This window comes from Oncorhynchus mykiss, chromosome 12, assembly GCF_057628025.1.
Source record: "Oncorhynchus mykiss isolate SJ-2025 chromosome 12, ASM5762802v1, whole genome shotgun sequence".
NCBI classification, from domain to species: Eukaryota; Metazoa; Chordata; class Actinopteri; order Salmoniformes; family Salmonidae; genus Oncorhynchus; species Oncorhynchus mykiss.
Window position 1 is genome coordinate 26,152,501 of NC_143033.1, and position 23,279 is coordinate 26,175,779.

Genomic DNA, 23,279 nt, shown 5'->3' on the forward strand with positions numbered 1-23,279 from the left:
GGTGTCTGTGTATGTCCCTCTGCATCCTCTCTGTCACATATATCCCTCCATTTATTAAATAACCTAGCTGCCCAATGCAACCTGCCATTATCGCCACACACGCTGTTTCTCTGAGAAGTCGCCCGGAGAGGGAAAACCAATTCATTTAGTTTCTCCTCCACAGAAAGATTGAGAAGGGGGGAAGGATGGGGGTTGTGGTCACCACAGTGGCAGCAGGGCTTGTCATTCAGATGTCTGGGATGTACATGTTTAGAATTCTGTAGTGAGGAGAGAGCGCGAGAGAGAGAGAGAGAGAGAGAGAGAGAGAGCTAGAGGGAGAGAGAGAGAGATTCTCCTCTATAACATTGCAGCTCGGTGCTCAGGTAAACACACTGCTAGGATAGCTACCTGGGAATTCTCTTTAGGTGTGGCTGTGTGTGTGTGTGTGTGTATGTGTGTGTGTGTGTGTGTGTGTGTGTGTGTGTGGGCCAAGTGTGTGTTCAGGTCTAGGTGACATAAGCCAATTAGCAGGATGTGGGCAGGCAGGCAGTGGGGGTGGCGGTTGTTGTGGGGATCAGGGGGAGAAACAGGTGGTGTGGTCACACCAGGGTTACTGCAATATCTCTCTCTATTCTGTCTGTTCCCTGTTTCCTCTCCTCTCCTCTCCTCTCCTCTCCTCTCCTCTCCTCTCCTCTCCTCGGATAGAGTAGGATACAGGGAGAGGAAGGGAACTGGCAGCTCCAAATCACATCACTCTCTCCCACTCTCCCACTTGTCATCATTAGTAAAAGTGCTCATATCTAAACCCCCAGCACAACTTCAGAGAGGCCCGCCTGCTCTACGGAGTATTACTGAGTTATCCACAGTACACTGAATACGTTTGGGTAATGTGCCGCTGACAGCCAGATGAATGGGCTTGAAGGACAGTATCGGTGTGTAATGACTGATTCTCATGCATCCCAATACCAGCGTGACTGACAACGACAAGATCGCTCCTCTGAGTTCTTCTTAGGCAGCACATTTCTGCTGTCTTGTCTGTTTACTGTACTGTATCTTCATGTGGGACTGATGAATTAGGTTCACCTAAGGCCCAGTAACAGGCATTTCTGTATCCTGTGGAAACGTGTAGGGGTGAATATGTGCCAAATAAACACTTGGGTCCTGCTTGAGTACCATTACTTGAGAGCTCTGCATCGTCAGATTTGTAATCGTTCTTACATGGCATACAGCTGTTAAAAAACACTTACCCTCAAGAAACAACAAACTGGTAGGCGAACGTGATTAAAAAAGGGGGCCAGTGGTAACCCTCATATTGAATTACAGCCTGACATAACAGTAGAACTAGAGACCAGGCCAGAAAAGAGGGCTTAACCACAGTGAAGGGCCTAACCACAGTGAAGGGCCTAACCACAGTGAAGGGCCTAACCACAGTGAAAGGCCTAACCACGGTGAAGGGACTAACCAGAGTGAAAAACCTAACCACAGTGGAAGGCCTAACCACAGTCAAGGGACTAACCACAGTGAAAGGCCTAACCACAGTCAAGGGACTAACCACAGTGAAAGGCCTAACCACAGTGAAAAGCCTAACCACAGTGAAGGGACTAACCACAGTGAAGGGCCTAACCACAGTCAAGGGACTAACCACAGTGAAAGGCCTAACCACAGTCAAGGGACTAACCACAGTGAAAGGCCTAACCACAGTCAAGGGACTAACCACAGTGAAAGGCCTAACCACAGTGAAAGGCCTAACCACAATGAAGGGACTAACCACAGTGAAGGGCCTAACCACAGTCAAGGGACTAACCACAGTGAATGGCCTAACCACAGTGAAAGGCCTAACCACAGTGAAAGGCCTAACCACAGTCAAGGGACTAACCACAGTGAATGGCCTAACCACAGTGAAAGGCCTAACCACAGTGAAGGGACTAACCACAGTGAAGGGCCTAACCACAGTCAAGGGACTAACCACAGTGAAGGGCCTAACCACAGTAAAAGGCCTAACCACAGTGAAGGGCCTAACCACAGTGAATGGCCTAACCACAGTGAAAGGCCTAACCACAGTCAAGGGACTAACCACAGTGAAGGGCCTAATTATCTTGGATGGTTTATTCTTAGTCATTGGTTTACTGAAATCGACTTGAAATGCGTCTCAAAACAAGGTGCCCTTATTTGGCTAAGCTGAATCAACTCCTGGACACTTTGTTACTCCTGGCCTGCACTGTGTTCTGTGCTGTGGTGGGTTGGGGTCCGGTGCTGGGCTGTAGCTGTGCCGGGGTTTGGTTTCATCAGCCCCGGTCTGCAGTTTCTTTCCAAGTCAGTGGGCCGCCACAATCGGCCCTTTATGTCCTCCTCTGCCCTGGTTCCCATGTCCTACTGGATGGGAGCCAGCTACTGTTGTACCAGGAGCAGGACTCTGGACTCTTAACCTGCTCACTGCCTCTGAGCTGAAGGGGCTGCAGGGGAATGGGAAGGGGGAGTACAGGGTCACAGGGGGGACACTGAGGGAGCAGGGAGGTAGGGGCCCTGGCGCCTCAGAACCTTAGACAGGCCCTTCTCACAGGTATTTTCTATAAAATAGTCCTCCGTTGTCCTCCAGGAGTGGATGAAGATCTGTTTACATCTTGTGATCCCTTACTTACTTACTTAAGAGTCTTAACCTGCTCATTGCCTCTGAGCTGATGGGCCTGCAGGGGTGTTGGGTGGGGTCACAGGGTCAGACTCATTTGAACCTGAGATCTCTGTCAGAAACATTTTCCATTGTCTGTTCTCTAAGAGTAGCTGAATATCTCTCCACACATCCTGTGGTACTGCTCCCTTAGGACAGGGACTGGAACTCACACTCTAATAGTGTAGGTGAACAAGAGGACACAACACTCTGAAACCATGTGGTTTGTGCCATCTCTCTGTTCCTCAGTGGACCACTAGGTCTTCTTCTCACCACATTCCCCTGAGAGGAAGCAGATGAGAGAAGAAATGCAAAGATAAAAGAATGAAAAAAAGGATGCCTTGGTTAGTGACAGGAAATTTGTTCTGGTGCTCCGGTAATCTAATATCATAGCTGACATTTCGTTGTGCATTGAGATTTTGTAAATGGCAGAAAAAAACTATATTGCGTGACTGTCCGTAACGGCTACATCCAGGACTCCATATTAGTTCATTTAGCATACCTGCCCAAGCGCTTACATTTAATAACAACATTTAAGTTTTTCAGGCGTACCAAATAAAAACAGTGCTGATGTCCATTAGTGCATTGCCAAGCTTCCTGTTCCATTGAACACAAACAGACACATTTAGATCCCTCTTCTCAACCAGTAAATATACGATGCACTGGTGGAAATCTTTGTTCGGGATTTTTTTTGTTATTGTTTATTTGCCAAAATGCTTTAGATGAAAACAGCAATGTACTTTCCCAGATCATGCAGTTATTAAATGCGTTTTCTATATCTACGAAATCCTTAAATCCCACCGTTTTGATGGTTTTGATATTGCAGTATTACAACATGAAAGACACTTAAAATCCTGGATTTGCCTTTATTAGGTTCTAAAGTGGTTTGCTCTCAACCCACAGGGCATAGACATCAGCTCAACATGTCATTTTGATTTACATTTGGTTGAGTTGTCAAGTAACATGAATTCAACATGAAATCAACAAAACATTTCACCTTGTCATTGGATTTAGGTTAAAAAAATGTATAATGAAATGCCCTGATGTTGATGACTTTTCCATGTTGATTCAGCGTCATCGCCTTGATTTTGTTTGGTTGAAAGACATGGAAACAACGTTGATTCAACCAGTTTTTCCCCAGCGTGAGGGCTGTGATATGGAGGAAACATCCTCTGTGACACATACAGTACCTGCATCTCTTCAGAGATATCACAGTAGCTCACTCCTCTTCAGTCACACATAATATTGTAAATATGGTTTTGGCACTGACCCTGGAACTGACCCTGTATATAGCTTACTTACTTTCTCATGTTATTCTTATTTCTATTTCTCCTGTGTTTTTGTTCTACTTTACTTTAAAAAATATATAATTTTATAGTACTACTGCTATTGATTACTGCGTTGTTGGGAAGAGCAAACCAGAAAGGCATTTCACTGTACTCGTGCACTTGAAACACCAGCAGATGGACATTTGCATTACATTTCTATACCCCACTGCATCTCATCTCACCTCTGAGTGTGTAGTCAAAGATTTGCCTACAGAATGTGGTGTGAACTCTCCATTCAGCATTTGTGTTTATCCCTCCAGACCAGGCTGTGGTCCTTATAGTAGGTTGTCTGTAGGACACAGCTCCAGTGTTAGTGCTGGTCAGAGCTGGGTTGGTATGAGCCAGCATCAGGTCCATAGGAGCTCTCCTCTGCAGCATGCAATGCTTGACTGAGACTATTTCATCTCCCTGTAGTCACTTGTAGTTAAGGCCTGAGACAGACGAGAGCAATGGAGATGAACTGGCCCTGACCCTGCTGCTGCTTCAGGACCAGACAGACAGACACATTATTTAATATCCCCTCTGACCTTCATTTGCCCAGTGACTTGGAAATGTTTCCAATATTTAAACAACCACAGTAGAATTGACTTTCACTACTATTCCTCTTGATGTTTCAGCTCGCTGTTATTCCTGTGAGGATGGCGATCAGTGACACAATGTAGGGGTTGTTAAGCCTTCAAATCCCTCACTATGGATATTATCACTATGCCCTAGATACCTATCTATCTAGTTTCTATTGGAGCCCTGTGGTGTCTCATGGGGGATTGACACATGGTGTGTAGTCTGTCCACCGGCATCCCTCTCTGAAATGGCTCCCCTGGATAAGCTGGGATTGCTTGATTACGTTACAGTGCCTCATTGGGTCATTGGCTGATGGAACTGAGAGGCCCCAGTTGTGCTGCTTAAAGAACAATCTGTTAAAAAAAATATTGACTGTGATTGGATGGGATTCCCAGCACCTGCTCACTGGGGTAAATCTGGTAAGGCAGAAAGCAGCAGCAGCAATCTTCCCTGTGCTATTGTGACATGAAGGAGGAAATGGGTGTGTGAGGCGGGAGAGAGGCTACAGCAGCCTTTCAGACGGCTCTTGGGTTGAGCACGTTGTCAAAGGAGCTGTCAGAACTCATCTGCCACTCAGCATCCCCCCCCCCTTCCCGTGGCTCTCAGAGCTCCTAAACAACCAGGCAATGTACAAGCTGATCTCTGCTCTGCACTGTATGGAGCTGTACCTCAGGTGGGAAAATGCACCCATATAAACATTCTCAGGAAGCGATTAGGCCTGAAAAAGGCCTATTTCCTCAGATATATGGGATTTCACAGCCATGAATGTAGTGCATTAACCTGTAAGCACAAGCCCAGGGGCGCTAATAACTTTCCACTCTTGGGCCACTTGTGATCTTTAAACGAGGTAGGCACTTGCCAAGATCACGCTCGGAAATTAATACATCTCCCGAAAAGGGCTCTTTTGCTGCAGTGGTAGAGTATGTTTTTCTGCCTCGGTGGAGCGTGTGTTTAGAGAGGGGGCTGCCGGTGACAGGTGATATTTGGAGAGGGGCGTCGAGGGCCACGTAGGCAGGCGCTGGCCTCTGAGTGACAGGCCCTGCATTGCCACTGCAGCCACAGCCAAGGGAGAGCCAAATGAGAAACAAAATGATGGTGTCATATTTCACCGCAACATCTGACAGGCTTCTGAAGAGATGTGAAACCACCTCTTTACCACTACTATTAAGTAGTTCTGTGCTGAAAAATGCATTTTGTTTTCGATCATGAGACGGCTTTGCCTAACAGAGGGTTGTCAAAGGCAAAATTCCATTCCAGTGCTGGAGTGCTTTAGGAAATGACTGAGTCATTGACGATTTACACACTGAACAACCAGCCGTAAAGGAGGAAATGACTGAGTCAGACGATTTACACACTGAACAACCAGCCGTAAAGGAGGAAATGACTGAGTCAGACGATTTACACACTGAACAACCAGCCGTAAAGGAGGAAATGACTGAGTCAGACGATTTACACACTGAACAACCAGCCGTAAAGGAGGAAATGACTGAGTCAGACGATTTACACACTGAACAACCAGCCGTAAAGGAGGAAATGACTGAGTCAGACGATTTACACACTGAACAACCAGCCGTAAAGGAGGAAATGACTGAGTCAGACGATTTACACACTGAACAACCAGCCGTAAAGGAGGAAATGACTGAGTCAGACGATTTACACACTGAACAACCAGCCGTAAAGGAGGAAATGACTGAGTCAGACGATTTACACACTGAACAACCAGCCGTAAAGGAGGAAATGACTGAGTCAGACGATTTACACACTGAACAACCAGCCGTAAAGGAGGAAATGACTGAGTCAGACGATTTACACACTGAACAACCAGCCGTAAAGGAGGAAATGACTGAGTCAGACGATTTACACACTGAACAACCAGCCGTAAGGAGGAAATGGAAACTGGAGGCTTCACATGAAACACATTGTGGTGTATCTGCCTGCTTTACACTACACCTAGGCCTTGAGAACCACTGTGCATTCATGGTTGTGGTATTTCCAGTAGAGTCCTGTGTATTTTACCTTCCTGTCCTCTAACAGCAAGGTGACGTTATCAAAAAGCACATTCAAAAGCTGCTGATGGCAGGTTTAAAGCTGCTGCAGCTTTAGAGGGAAACTCCTCACTGTACACAGGGCACGCTGAATAAGCACAGTCCCATTGGTCTACACTCTCTCTCTCCACAACTTCAGGCTGCCTCCTGGGATGATTACCTCCCACACACAGCTCTGTTTAAAGCACTTGGTAAATGTCCTTGTTGTTTTTACTCCTTGCATGGAAAGGTACCGTGTGTCTCGTCTGTGTCCGTCCGTCCGTCTGTCTGTTTCTCTGTCTGTCTATAGCTACCGTGGTTCGATGCAAGGGCCTAATGAAGCCTCTGAGGTATTACACATCTGAAGCATTGACTGCCCTTACACTAGAGAGGTGTGTGCATGTGTGCGTAAACATGTGTGTGTGTGTGTGTGTTTGTGCGTGTGCAGCTACCACAGCTGCGTCTCAGGAGCCTACATGGAACTGTGTCAGGGGAAAGAGGCCAGTGTTTTAGAGTAGATATGTCAACAACATCCTTTAGATGTACCAAAGGGATGTTGTGTCCCTGGGAAGGATTCAGTCCTCATTTACTACTATACACTCAGGCCTATATAATGGAAAAAAAGCTATTTTGTTATGAAAGCCATTTCAAATAGTAACATGTATACATGTACAGTGCAAAATCCACCTTGTAATATTTTCAAAGACAGCTGTATAGAATTGAATGGACATGATTACCGTGGCACATTAGTACAATGATCGGGTAGATTTGGATGAAGGGTGTTTGTGTGCCTTTCGGTACAGAGATTTGGCACAGTCAAGCCAGGGTTAGGCCAAGGTTTCAGTGATAAGAGCCAGGGTCGCCATCAAAGGACAATATCAAATGTGCTCTTTCCTGAACTTTAAGGGGAAAAAAGGAAAAGGCCTTTTTACATTTCCCAGTGCTGAAAGGATTTTTAAAGGAAAGGCACGAAGAGATTATGAATGTTCAGAATGGCCACGCTTTAATGAAGAGAAAGTGAATGTTCAGAATGGCCATGATCTAATGAAGAGTAAGTGAATGTTCAGAATGGCCACGCTCTAATGAAGAGAAAGTGAATGTTCAGAATGGCCATGATCTAATGAAGAGTAAGTGAATGTTCAGAATGGCCACGCTCTAATGAAGAGAAAGTGAATGTTCAGAATGGCCATGATCTAATGAAGAGTAAGTGAATGTTCAGAATGGCCACGCTCTAATGAAGAGAAAGTGAATGTTCAGAATGGCCATGATCTAATGAAGAGAAAGTGAATGTTCAGAATGGCCACTCTCTAATGAAGAGTAAGTGAATGTTCAGAATGGCCACGCTCTAATGAAGAGAAAGTGAATGTTCAGAATGGCCACTCTCTAATGAAGAGAAAGTGAATGTTCAGAATGGCCACGCTCTAATGAAGAGAAAGTGAATGTTCAGAATGGCCATGATCTAATGAAGAGAAAGTGAATGTTCAGAATGGCCATGATCTAATGAAGAGAAAGTGAATGTTCAGAATGGCCACGCTCTAATGAAGAGAAAGTGAATGTTCAGAATGGCCACGCTCTAATGAAGAGAAAGTGAATGTTCAGAATGGCCACGCTCTAATGAAGAGAAAGTGAATGTTCAGAATGGCCACGCTCTAATGAAGAGAAAGTGAATGTTCAGAATGGCCACTCTCTAATGAAGAGAAAGTGAATGTTCAGAATGGCCACGCTCTAATGAAGAGAAAGTGAATGTTCAGAATGGCCACTCTCTAATGAAGAGAAAGTGAATGTTCAGAATGGCCACGCTCTAATGAAGAGAAAGTGAATGTTCAGAATGGCCACTCTCTAATGAAGAGAAAGTGAATGTTCAGAATGGCCACGCTCTAATGAAGAGAAAGTGAATGTTCAGAATGGCCACTCTCTAATGAAGAGTAAGTGAATGTTCAGAATGGCCATGCTCTAATGAAGAGAAAGTGAATGTTCAGAATGGCCATGATCTAATGAAGAGAAAGTGAATGTTCAGAATGGTCATGCTGTCATTGAAATGATGTAGATCTAAACTGAGCACACAATAAGGAGATACTGAAACTGACAAGGTAAGGTGGACTGAGTGTTTAAAATGAATATCAAGACAGGCAGGGCCATTCAACTCCAGCCTTGACAGACTGTGTTGTTAATAGAATCACTGGGCCATGAGAGAGTGTTTGAAGACACACCTGCAGATTCCTCACATTCCATGGCTACAGTGGCAGGATGTTGCCTGATCAGACAAGGGAAGTAGGTATGTGAAATATGAATATACTGTACTGTGTTTATGTCCTGAATGTTAGGGAAACTAATTCAAATGCATTTTTGGACCATGGCATCTTCCATTGGAATGACGCTTCCACATAAAGGGCAGGTCTTCTGTCTGGCCTTCAATACCAGTGCTACTGATTCACCAGAACAGACTTAAACTGTAACCATCAGGACAAAAGCTGTGAAGCTGGAAGAGAAGGAAGCGGGGGAGGAGGAGGAGGAGGGGGAGGAGGGAGTTGAGATGATTTAGTGTCTCCACCACCCCACCGTTAGAGCCTGTAGCAGCCCATCAGTTTTAATCAACACTGGTATTTTGAGTTATGTGCTCGGTGTGAAATTAGCTCTGGATAAAGAGAATCCACTGTTTGTCTGTGTGTGTGTGTGTGTGTGTGTGTGTGTGTGTGTGTGTGTGTGTGTGTGTGTGTGTGCGTGTGCGTGTGCGCGTGCATGTGTGTGCGTGTGTGTGTGTGTGTGCGTGTGTGTGTGTGTGTGCGTGTGTGCGTGTAGAGTGAGAGAGAGAATACAGTTGGTGTGAGGGAAAATAAAGATAGATAGGGAGTGAAAGAGACTATGGTGAATACAAACACATGATTGAGTCTCTCAGCAGAGCCTGATGAATAAACTGTGGCTTCCTGTCTGGTGTGAGCCGGATCCCAATGATTCTTCAGGTCTAAAGGGTAAATACTCCTGCTGGGTTCTGGGTTGAAACTATGGACCTCTCCTCTCCTCTCCTCTCCTCTCCTCTCCTCTCCTCTCCTCTCCTCTCCTCTCCTCTCCTCTCCTTTCCTCTCCTCTCCTCCCCTCTCCTCGCCTTAGCTACCTTTTAGTCAGGGCCACATTAAGCAACACAGTGAGAGCAGCACAGGGACCTCTGTCCGACACATGCAGGGCTCCAGGTTGGCTAATTTTGAACCCTACATGGGGCTTCCAAATCCTATACGGGGTAATTATTTCTGATGATGAGTGAACCGGAAGGATGGCTCTCTCCCCCTCCTTCATTACCGGAGGGTGAACCTCAAATGATTTAGGATACACCTCCTCCCGGGCTCATCATTGCTGTCATCCAGCTGGCTGGCCAGCTTGGGCTCAACCCTGCCAGGGAGCACCGGTCCTTTATGTCCACAGACGGGCTCTTCTCTGGCAACTTACACTATGGGCTCCCAGGGTTTGTGTTTAAGGGAGGTGTGTACAGTCCCATGTGTGTGTGCGTTATGTAAGGGTATGTCTAAACATGTGAGTTTTGGGGCAGTTAGCAGAGTTTGTATCAGTGACCCAGCGTCACCCATGGCATCATGATTAATGTGGCGTCCCAGCCGGGTGAGCCACCGGACCTGACCAGGGCCACGCCATCTTAAAATCGAGAATCTTTCAAAAAAGCCAAGTTAATAAACAGACCATTTCGAATCCCACCGTACCTTCTCCACTATGCAATCTGGTTTCCATGGAGTGGTCATGGGTGCACCTCAGCCACTCTCAAGGTCCTAAACGATATCATAACCGCCATCGATAAAAGACAGTACTGTGCGGCCGTCTTCATCGACCTTGCCAAGGCTTTCGACTTGTCAATCACCGCATTCTTATCGGCAGACTCAATAGCCTTGGTTTCTCAAATGACTGCCTCGCCTGGTTTACCAACTACTTCTCTGATAGAGTTCAGTGTGTTAAATCGGAGGGCCTGTTGTCCGCACCTCTGGCAGTCTCGGTGGGGGTGCCATAAGGATCAATTCTCGGGCCGACTCTTTTCTCTGTTATATATCAATGATGTGGCTCTTGCAACTGGTGATTCTCTGATCCACCTATATGCAGACGACACCATTCTGTATATACAGTGGGGCAAAAAAGTATTTAGTCAGCCACCAATTGTGCAAGTTCTCCCACTTAAAAAGATGAGAGCTCTGTAATTTTCATCATAGGTACACTTCAACTATGAGAGACAAAATGAGAGAAAAAAATCCAGAAAATCACATTGTAGGATTTTTAATGAATTTATTTGCAAATTGCGGTGGGAAAAAGTATTACAGGCCTCTCTCATCTTTTAAATACTTTTTTCCGTCACTGTATCTGGCCCTTTTTTGGACACTGTGCTAAAAAACCTCTGAACGAGCTCCAACGCCATACAGCACTCCTTCTGTGGCCTCCAACACTTTTAAATGTTAGTAAAACTAAGTGCATGCTCTTCAACCGATTGCTGCCCGCACCCTCCCGCCCGACTAGCATCACTATTCTGGACGGTTCTGACCTAGAATATGTGTATATGTGACTATCCTATCGATCCTTGACTTCAGCGATGTCATTTACAAAATAGCCCCCAACACTTTACTCAGCAAACTGGATGTAGTCTATCACAGTGCCATCCGTTTTATCACCAAAGCCCCATATACTACCCCCACTGCGACCTCTATGCTCTCACTACATATCCGTCGTCACTACATATCCGTCGTCAAACACACTAGCTCCAGGTCATCTATAAGTCTTTGCTAGGTAAAGCCCCACCTTATCTCAGCTCACTGGTCATCATAGCAACACCCACCCGTAGCATGCCCTCCAGCAGGTTTATTGCACTGGTCATCCCCAAAGCCAACACTTCCTTTGGCCGCCTTTCCTTCCAGTTCTCTGCTGCCAATGACTGGAACGAATTGCAAAAATCTCTGAAGCTGGAGTCTTACATCTCCCTCTCTAACTTTAAGCATCAGCTGTCAGAGCAGCTTACCCATCACTGTACCTGTACACAGCCAATCTGTAAATAGCACACCCAACTACCTCATCCACATATTATTACTTACCCTCTTGCTCTTTTGCACCCCATTATCTCTACTTGCACAACATCATCTGCACATCTATCACTCCAGTATTAATGTTAAATTGTAATTATTTCGCCTCTATGGCCTATTTATTGCCTACCTCCCTACTCTTCTACATTTGCACACACTGTACATAGATTTTTCTGTTTTTCTTCTCTATTGTGTTGTTGACTGTACGTTTGTTTATGTGTAACTCTGTGTTGTTGTTTTTGTCGCATTGCTTTGCTTTATCTTGGCCAGGTCACAGTTGTAAATGAGAACTTGTTCTCAACTGGCCTACCTGGTTAAATAAAGGTGAAGAAAAAAAAAACACCAGGTGACTTTATCTAACAGCACCACTGCTACAACGCTGTATGGATTCATCCTAACACTGTCCTTGTGTTCAGAACGGCCCCTTTGTATCAGCCAGACGATACCCTGCACTCTATTTCACTGCCCAGCAGGAGACCGTTATCTAGACGCAGACTCTCGGGTGGGAGGTGGATACATTCATTTTGTCTCTTGTTTTATTTCTTCCTTGTTGTGTTTTCAAGGCGAAAGTAAGTCTACTGCTGTTTTACGTGACCTTACTGAAATTCAGTATGTTCAACTTATTTACAAAATGGTGTTGAAAATCCCCCTAAGCTTTCTAATCCCTCCTCTGAGTTACTGTGGCAACCTGAAGACTGTGATTAGTCATATCATTATATCACTATCTCTGTGAAAATGTGATTGGTGTGTTCACGCTGAAGGATTACTGGGATTACAACGCTAATGCAGGACATAATAACAGTTATATGTACAGACGGATGGGTGTGCATCAAATGATTCTCTCGTAGCTTAACGTTACTGGAAAATGATCCTAACGTAGTAATTAATCATGTTTAATTAGACTTCCTCTTTGTACATAGTGGAACACAAACAAGTATGCAAACGCTTACGTTTGTTGTTTGTATTTTATGATTTGGACATTGGCTTATGTTGATGCGTATTGTTATAATATATGGCCATAGATAGCGCATCATCATTGACTCATCACTGCACACAAACATTTCATAAACAATGACCAAATAACGGAGATTCTTCAAGAGACCTATTACTCATAGCACCTTTGAAGTGAGATGGTTTGGTTTGACAGCATCATAGCTTTTTTGGACAGTCAAAATTTGACATTCTGTTTCCATGGGCCTGTATCTCTCCACTCTGCCTTCTGACAGCAGCACGCATGAAAGGGTTAATGCCACTCACCTAACCTGTATCATCACAGTAATTTTCAGCCTTCAGATTCGCTTTCACTTTAGCAGTCAGGGAGGTAATCGGCCTGACAGCATGTTGGTGAGGACTTGTGTGTGCTTTCGTGTGTGTGTACACTACCGGTCAAAAGTTTTAGAACACTTACTCATTCAAGGGTTTTTCTTTATTTTTACTATTTTCTACATTATAGAATAACACTGAAGACATCAAAACTATGAAACAACACATGTGGAATCATGTAGTAATCAAAAAAATGTTTAACAAATCCAAATATATTTTCTATTTGAGATTCTTCAAATAGCCACCCATTGCCTTGATTACAGCTTTGCTCACTCTTGGCATTCTCTCAACCAGCTTCATGAGGTAGTCACCTGGAATGCATTTCAATTAACAGGTGTGCCTTGTTAAAAGTTCATTTGTGCAATTTATTTCCTTCTTAATGTGTTTGAGCCAGTCAGATGTTTTGTGACAAGGTAGGGATGGTATACAGAAGATAGTCCTATTTGGTAAAAGACCAAGTTCATATTACGGCAAGAAAAACTCAAATAAGCAAAGAGAAATGACAGTCTATCATTACTTTAAGACATGAAGGTCAGTCAATACGGAACATTTCTAAAACGTTCTTCAAGTGCAGTTGCAAAAACTGTCGATCGCTATGATAAAACTGGCTCTCATGAGGACCGCCACAAGAAAGGAAGACCCAGAGTTACCTCTGATGCAAAGGATAAGTTCATTAGAGTTAACAGCCTCAGAAATTGCAGGCCAAATATATGTTTCATAGAGTTCAAGTAACAGACACACTCCAAAATCAACTGTTCAGAGGAGACTGTGTGAATCAGGCCTTCATGGTCGAATTGCTGCAAAGAAACCACTACTAAAGGACACCAATAATAATCCTTTGGTCTGGAGTCCAAATGAGAGATTTTTGGTTCCAACCGCCGTGTCTTTGTGAGACGTGTGTGGGTGAACGGATGATCTCCGCATGTGTATTTCCCACCGTGAAGCATGGAGGAGGAGGAGAAGGTGTTATGGTGTGGGGGTGCTTTGCTGCTGACACTGTCTGGGATTTATTTAGAATTCAAGGCACACTTAATCAGCATGGCTACCACAGCATACTGCAGCGATACGCCATCCCATCTGGTTTGGGCTTAGTGGCACTATCTTTTGTTTTTCGACAGGACAATGACCCAACACACCTCCAAGCTGAGTAAGGGCTATTTTACTAAGAATGAGAGTGATGGAGTGCTGCATCAGATGACCTGGCCTCCACAATCCCCCGAAGTCAAATCAAATTGAGATGGTTTGGGATGAGTCGGACTGCAGAGTGAAGGAAAAGCAGCCAACAAGTGCTCAGCATATATGGGAACTCCTTCAAGACTGTTGGAAAAGCATTCCAGATGAAGCTGGTTGACAGAATGCCAAGAGTGTGCAAAGCTGTCATCAAGGCAAAGGTGGCTATTTGAAGAATCTCAAATCTAAAATATATTTGGATTTGTTTAACACTTTTTTGGTTACTACATAATTCCATGTGTTATGTTGTAGTTTTGACGTCTTCAGTGGTATTCTACAATGTAGAAAATAGTAAAAATAAAGAAAAACCCTTAAATGAGTAGTTGTTCTAACACTTTTGATCGGTAGTGTATATCTGTATGTGTGTAACCAGAGGTTGTGTGTGTTTGCTGGTGCTACTCCTTGCCTGATCCGCTACTGACCCAGAAGATAGAGACTTGAGACAGAGCCACAGAGAGTTCAAAGCTTGACCAGTGTAGTCCAATACCATGGTCAATGCTAGTCTGTTTGTAGGTGGATATATTCCTTCCCATGGCAGGATCGCAAAATGCATGTTAACTGCATTTGTTTTCTATATGATGTATTAAATAGAGCTCTTGGAGAACGAGTTTACTGCATGTCGTTGGGTGTAGTAACTGGCCACTGTATCGTTGGGTCTGTGTACAAGGTCTTTATGGCAGAGTCTGTGTGCCTGGTCTCAGGAGCACCACAGTCCATTGGACAGGCCATTGAAGCAGCTGGGCCGAACACACACCAACCCAAATGTACCATTCCATCCAGATCCTCAGCCCGCCCTGCCAGCCCACAGCTCAGAGAGAGAGCCAGGGGCCTGGCTCCAGCTGTGTGTTAGCCTGCAGTTTTGCTAATGTGAGTTAGCCCAGACCCATCATGCCTAATGCATGTGTCAGCAGCACACATTCACGCCAGAGCGGAGCGGTTCACACTCACACCAATGCGTGTTAGCATGCACACTCAGCATTGTGAATTATCTGAGAAACTCACTAATTGTGTCCGTCCAGCTTCATGATCTTCCGTTCTAGCTAACACATGCACATAGTAATCATGTAGGTCTGAGAAGATTTCTGCTTGGAGGTGTCCTTTCAGATTTATGTGATAACATGTTTGTGATCACAGCTTTAAATGTAAATGTTGAAGCCTTAGATCCATGGATATCCTTGCCAACACTCTCACGTTGGCCAGCTTCCAAATGCCTTTTATTGTATGTAGTAACCCGTTGGCAGCTCTGTGGCTGTGGCCAAAATATAAATCAGATAACGACCTTCCCTTCAAGAGCTCCAGTCGGGGAACTTAACTGCTCTTTATTCTGACTTTGTGGAAGTTCTTTAGAGAGAGAAAAATAACGGCAGAAGTAGAGTGACATCAGAGTTCCCAAACAGAAGAGAAAACGTCTCACCTCTGATAAAATCACACTTCATGACATTTCACATAATTCAGGCATTTTAGATACACTCCAATTTGAGGCTGTGTAACCTTTAAATATGCATACAAAGTTATCCGCAATTGAAGTGTGCTCATGTAAATGCACAGTGATTTTTAACACTCCAGTCCCAAGTTAGATAGGATGTTCCATATAGCTGGCTGATGCTCAGTGTCCAATGGGCAGTGCCTGTTCCACTGAGGATCCTTTGTTTTGGTCTTTGTGTTTCGTAGCTGCTTCTGAAAGGAAAGCTTGGCAGGACTCATGCTGTTCCATTACTCTCCCCATCCCTCTTTTCCTCTCTCCCTCCTTTCCCTCCATCACACCTGATTCCATTTGTCAAAATCCCCTATTGGCTCAATATCTTCACGCCCATTGAAGGCAACTGAAGGCTATATTCCATAGCCCATATGCCATATCTGTTCCCCCCTCGCCTAGCGTCGGTGACAGACTTGTTGGAAAGTGTTTTAATCGGGCACCAGGAGAGCTATTCCATAAGCAATCATTCCACTTCTGGGGAGGGAGTGGGCAGGAGGCGCCAGCGTCACAGCTAACCTTTGCAAGAGTGTAGGCAGGGCCTGGGGAGCAAGTGACTCACCAGAGCCATAGAAAGAACAGGATCAACTGAACTCAGACAGACAGTAGTAGGCACTTGAAAGAGCACAGATCATAGGCTAAGTTTAGAGGAATACTGTACATGTTTGTGCTTCTTAAATGTGGAGTTTACATGTCTATATTTTTGTCATCGTGAGAAAAGGTGTGTGTGTTGTGTCAACCTGCCATGCACCCTGACACTGTGGGATGATGAAGGTGTGAGTGGGTGCGTGTGTGGTAGGGAGGTGAGCAGGTTGATGAGGAGTGCTAATCACCATTAGCAGCGACAGACTGCTTCATTAGCCAGCCTGACCTCTGGGGCGTCTCTTTACCTTCTAGTTATTAAGCAAAGCCTGTGAAAGTGACTTTGGTGCGCGTTTGGGGAGGAAAGCAGAAGGGCGACACAGCAGTTTCCTAACTGAGAGAGAAAAAGTGAGAGACTGTCAAGTACAGCATCTCGTCACCAACAACACTAACACGGCCTTGAGTTTATTTACTACTGTGGACGGAGTGCCTCAGCTCAGGCTCTGTGTTTAAGGTGATGGTAAGCTGATAGCCACTGAAAGAAAACACCCACTGGTGATGTCATAAGCTGAGTTCCAGGCAACATTTGGGTGGTCAGAGGGGAGCCAACCTATCCCCATACCTAAACCCAGTCACACGCTTCATCTCACATGCACAGATACACTAATATCACAGTGTATGTTTTTATACTACGTCTAGGCTGTCGCATGCTGCACCATTGACAGCGAATCAGCCATTACAAGTGAACAGGCTGTCTGGTCTTTCCTGACTTGGGTTAGTTAGCTGTGCTGTCAAGCCCAGACTCAGCATTAGTCCTATTGAATGAATAATAGATTGTTAATAGACTCAGTGACCTGTTTGTGCCCTGGCCTAAAGGATAGAGGTATAAATAGCCCAGCGTTAGGTAGGGAGCAGCAGTGTGCTGCAGCACAGACACCTGAGACAGGCTGATAGATTAGTCAATAATGGCTATGAGGAGCTCTCCCTCCGTCTGCAGGTAAGGACCTCCAAAAAACCACATATTATCCACTGGCCGTGCCAACAAAACCACTCAAACATTGGACCTGATTAATCCTAGAACCTTCCCTGTCAATGACAAGTAACTCCTTCAAACTTTTCGCTGTGGGGCTGTCAGATATTTGGTAATCGGTTCATTAATCTTGGCAGGCTGGTTGCCAAATAATGTATACACTGTAGCTGCAAATATCTAAAGAATAAGAAACATCATACATGATAGAAAGTGGTTGCATAATCAGTGCACTGTTATAACTCTTCACACTCCTCATCCTCGTCCATCTGACAGCCTGTGGTTTGGAGGCTGTGTGTGATGTAGGGACGAGGGTGGGTCAGTTTGACCTCTGAGCTGACCTTCCTCTGCAGGTTCAGGGGGTGTGTGGGGCTATGGTGGGGCTGTGGTGGGGCTGCTGTGTGTGGTAGGGCTGGCAGTCAGAGGTCTCTCTCTGCCCAAGCCTCAGACAGCTGTCGTCTCCCCCCTCCCTCTCCTCCCACCCCCTTCCTCACCTCTCTCAGCCACAGTGCCCCGGCTTTGGCATAGCCTGGTGGAAGTGTGTCATTAGCTGTCATGGCAGGCGTGTTGTCATGGCAACATTAGAAGTGACGGCAACTCCAGAAAGGAAAGGTCAACCTGTGAGTGGTTTAACAGACTGGTGCTATGAGGGGATTCACAACACAACACACCAGAGGGTCCAATGGCCTGCCAGTGAGGCTGTGATTTTTACACAGACGAGAGTCTGTCTGAACGACCTTAAAAATAGTCCTTCAAATTGGACTCACTGCCTTAACACCCACTCAGAAATGGTCTGTCTTGGTGGTGTGTGGCAGGCAGCATATGTGTTGCTGGTGGTTAGTTGGTCGTTCTCTTAACAGGCAGCTAGCCTTCATAGTTCTGTCTCTGTGTGAGGAAAATGTAAAAGGCCTCCTGCCAGGAGGCCGTTACTGCACGGCAACACAGAGAGACCTCCTCGTCTGATTGGCTTAATTCAATCAGACATCCACTGAGGCAGCAGTTGTTCGCAGGGAAACTTGATTAACGGTGTCATGAAAGCTAAGACTGTTTCCTCTATTTATCCCCCCTTTCTCCCTTTGCTCAATAAATGATATGCAATGCCATTTCGTGGCAGCAGCACATTATCCTTTTAAACGTGACGTGTTGCAGAATGTTGGTCTGTGATTCCACTCCTCCCCTTCTCTAATCAAATCAAAATCAAATGTTATTTGTGCTCACTCAGCTGTGCCTCAAAAGTAATACAACAACAGATCTATTACCGGTGTGATCATATAGCCTATCTCAAATTTTAAAATGGCCCGATGTGGTGATAATGTACAGCGTACTGCACAAACCTCATTGCTACAGTACTGTTTTTCATTGGTTAATGTTGCATAGGCTTGCGCTTTTTAAGTCATGTTAAAAAAGAATCTGGGCGGTAGGTCTCAGCTTGCATTTTGAATCAGAAAGTGATCTTGACTCAGAAAAGGTTGGTGGCCACTGTTCTAGAGTTTTCCCTGATAACGTTTCCCTTTAATGTGACAATTGAAATCTAATCAATGCAATATGAGCCACTTTCAATGCAAAATACCGAAACAAAACAAACTATGCAAGATATTTTGTTGTAGGCAGAACTCATCAGAGTAGGATTCTATTGCATTGACACGCACGACTCAACTCGTACTCTACACATACCAATACGGCATAAACAATCAGAGCTGCAGTAGGCCTATATGCAAATAGACCATTGCCATATATGGGTCTGTGTCATTTACTTTGAACTGGACTGTGTTTACAGCATGAGCGGTCATGAGTAGCTGCCCTTGTTTTGATATCTAAGCGAGAGCTGCATGTAGCCACGTGTGCACATTTCCTTCATATCCTGTGCTAGTTAGTGAGTTATTAGCCCAGTTATAGGTCATCTGTAGTCAGCAATAGGGGAGTGATTGCTTCCTACAAGAGCACAAAACGTGTACATATCTAGAAATCTTTAAAAAGCAAGGCAGGTAAAGAGGTTTTTTTGTCTTAAAGGGGCAGTGTTGTATTTTTAGACAGGCTTGAATAAGCTAAGTAGCCAGTAGGCAGAGGGGAACATAATTTGTCTGATTGTCTATAATAATGGTATGGGAATAATAATACTTTTTATTTTGTAAAGTGGTTTCTTGCATCAAACAACATAACATTTTCAGTCAGTGGATAAACAGGTTAATGTCAAGCCCTGCATGGTTTTTCTTCTTCAAAAGTCTCATGGAATGTAGGCCTAAATTAAACACCACACACTGGCTGCTACTGTAGGCTGAATGATAGATGCTTCCATGTTAAAATGTTATGGGATACATTTTCTCCATTGTTTTTGATGGTAGGCCACTCTGATAGGCCTACATTATGATAAAATAGCCACAGTAGCCTACTTGGTAACTGCTAAAACTGTAACTTAAAGCGGGTACAGCCTCAGTGTTCACAGTAAACGCGCGCAGTTAGTTGCACAGAATTTTCACAACGTTCAAGTTTGTGCTCAGCAGACCTGAAATTTGCTCAGTGCCGGAAAAGATTTGAGGGAACGTTGGTCCTGTTGGTTCTAGATTTGGGGCATCGGTACCCCTTCGTGTGCGGTTGCAGAGAGAATAGTCTAGGACTTGGGTGGCTGGAGTTTTTGTCAATTTTTAGGGCCTTCTTCTGACACAGTCTGGTATAGAGGTCCTGGATGTCAGGGAGCTCGGCCCCAGTGATTTCCTGGACGTACGCACTACCTTCTGTAGCTCGTTGTGGTTGGATGCCAAGCAGTTTCCATACCAAGTGGTGATACAGCCTATCAAGATGCTCTCAATGGTGCAACTGTAGAACTTTTTGAGGATTTGAGAGTCCATGATGAATCTTTTCAGTCTCCTGAGGGGGAAGACACGTAATTGTAATCTGTAAAAGTTTGCAAGCCCTGTCACATCCGACAAGCGTCAGAGCCGGCGTAGTAGGGTTTGATCTTGGTTCTGTATTGATTGATGCTTTAAAATAGAGACCCAGCCATTACAATTACACTCACTGCCTGGTCGGAAAGCTGTCATTTAGGAGATATGATCAAACAGGACTTTCGCTCCAGCGCTCCAGCGCTCCACAGCCTGGCCGGAAAGCTGTCATTTAGGAGATATGATCAAACAGGACTCTCGCTCCAGCACTCCAGCGCTCCACTGCCTGGCCGGAAAGCTGTCATTTAGGAGATATGATCAAACAGGACTCTCGCTCCAGCGCTCCAGCGCTCCAGCGCTCCACTGCCTGGCCGGAAAGCTGCCATTTAGGAGATATGATCAAACAGGACTCTCGCTCCAGCGCTCCAGCGCTCCACTGCCTGGCCGGAAAGCTGTCATTTAGGAGATATGATCAAACAGGACTCTCGCTCCAGCGCTCCAGCGCTCCACTGCCTGGCCGGAAAGCTGTCATTTAGGAGATATGATCAAACAGGACTCTCGCTCCAGCGCTCCAGCGCTCCACTGCCTGGTGTTTGTCGTGCCATTTGAGTCTGGATTGTTTTAAGTCCATTGTGTTGAAATGATACTGGACTGGATAGGTAGAGATGGCTTGGACAGAGACATGAGGAAATTAACTTCTCAATGCAACTGCGCTAGCTGTCCTTAAACCTTTCATTTACTCTGCAGTGAAAGACAATGAGGGCCAGAGGCACGTCAATTGAAAACATTTCCCGTTTTTAAGACTGTTAAGAATTCCTGTGTGGTATATCCTTAGTCGCGTCTTTGCTGCGAGGCGCGCTGTGTGAAAATTCCTCTCATCTCCAAAGCCGCCATTAGGAATTCATGGCAAGGACTCCATATGCAAGCTTGGAAGTGCTTTGATTAAAATGCTAACGAGCACTCGATGGCTCAGGATATCACATTTCCTTTAGTATTAATGCTCTCCTGTTACATTCACTCACAGCTAATAAGTCAGAATCAATCTACCTGCTGTATGCATTGTGGCTTTGTGAGAGCTTAACTGGGCCCATGAGAGATGGAATCATTTTACTTGAAACAGAGAGATTGTATGTGTATGTTTGTGTGGGTGTGTGCGTCTTCATGCTTTTGTGTGTGTGTGTGTGTGTGTGTGTGTGCGTGTGTGCGTGTGTCCGCGCCAAAGACGGAGATAAAAAGATATGAGGCGCTACTCTTCTAACCAAACAGTGTGCTGCATCTACTTTGTCTTCTGATGAGGCTTGAAAGAGGGGCTCAGTAGCTTCCTGCTAATATCACAGGAGAAGATGACATCACAAACTAGTCTCTCAAATCACTTGACTTGTACGCTTTCTCTTCTGTTCTCGTTGTGCACCAATCCATTCCATGGAAGGCAGCAGCGCGTGATGACTCAGTTTTAAAGCAGCACTCCGACACTCCCAATTGTGCACACGCAAGCATACACACACACACACACACACAATTTCCCCAACGTAAAAAACATCAAAGGCTGCTCCAGTATGTCACTGTAGCGCAGGGCAATGACACTGAGGTCTGTTCCCTGTGAAGCGTGTCACACTACTTAACTGTAATGTCTCTTCTGTGGCATGGTGGGTTTATATGTCTATTTCTATGGCCTCTCACAGGGAAATATACACCTCTATGGGAAAATGACTCACCAAATCATTCAGCCACTCATAGAGCTCTCAGTGCAGCAGAATGATTGGTTCTCTAGATGAAACCATACAGACAAGGACAATCATTTAAGTTGCATCAAGGTACAACATGTGGTCTATCACAGATACCATAGTATTGGTGTTATTATTCCCACAATCAAATATTTTGAGTTAGAGTTCGCTATTACTCACATTTCTCAGCTGTCAAACATACTAATCAAAATAAAAACAACACTTATGTAAAATATGTATGGGTAATTTAAAATGTGCAAAATGTAAGAGACACACTATCATTCAGTTATGGCATGCAGTTATCTGGTCTGCTATCTCAACTATTGCTTGTGTTAATATTGCTGACGCTAAAGACATTCATGGCCACATTATGTGCTGCACTGATGGAGACGTGAGAGGAATATCCACAGTATCTCTCTCTCCCACTGGGCTATAATCCCATGGACCGTGGGGGGCTCTCCTCTCCTCCTTCCGTGGGCTTGTTACATGGTTCTGTCTCATCCCTCACCCTGGTGGGTCTCCATAATGGACGTTACAGATCAACCTGCTCTGGACACGGACTGACCCCTAAGACATTATACTCCAGGCTGTGTCCTGTGTAACATGATGATGATGATGAACAGTCCATCTGTGCCTGGCATGTTCCCTGTAACTCACAGCTCAGAGGCTGTCCCAAGGTTGATACATGAAACCCCATAACACAGTAGTCTGCTCTGGTAATAATGCGGACAGTGAGCTCCATAGGCAATCCCACATATGCCTGAGGGCCCTGGCCCTTAGTTGAGGTCCTGTGACTGGTGAAGCTCTGCTTACATCATCAGAGCCTGTGCTGAGTTGGGCTGCATTTGTCGGTGTAGAAACCCTGTCAGCTGGAAATGACTGTGTATGCTGAGCAAAGTTTGTTTACTGGGAAGCCTTCAGAGAGCCCTTCAGACAGTTTGTTCTCAGCAGAAGTAGTGTGTGTGTGTGTGTGTGTGTGTGTGTGTGTGTGTGTGTGTGTGTGTGTGTGTGTGTGTGTGTGTGTGTGTGTGTGTGTGTGTGTGTGTGTGTGTGTGTGTGTGTGTGTGCGTGTGTGTGTGTGTGTGTGTGTGAGTGTGTGTGTGTCTGTGTGCGTACGTAAGAAGTAGTCTGCAGGATGTTGCTCCTTTGATTCACAGGAAGGGTTTGAGACAGTTTGACTGGACTGGGCCAGAGAGAATGTGGGAGAGGAGACCTCCTCGGTATGACTAACACAACTTGCTGCCTTCCTCTCCTCTCCTCTCCTCTCCTCTCCTCTCCTCTCCTCTCCTAATGTTCACTGTGTTTTTTTGTATTAGCGGTAGAAGTTTGAGTTAAAAGTGTATAACAATAGCAGCAGTCTGTTTCTCTGCTGAGAGGCTCCTTTCCTCACTGTTATATTCTGATTATGATGGAAAGGTTT

At 45.1% G+C, this 23,279-nt stretch overlaps 1 protein-coding gene across 50 annotated transcripts in view; it reads left to right on the plus strand.

The window, feature by feature from the left end:
• LOC110537258 (RNA-binding protein Musashi homolog 2) overlaps positions 1–23,279 on the plus strand; it is a 362,383-nt gene that overhangs the window by 103,287 nt on the left and 235,817 nt on the right. The gene's annotated exons all lie outside the window — the stretch shown is intronic.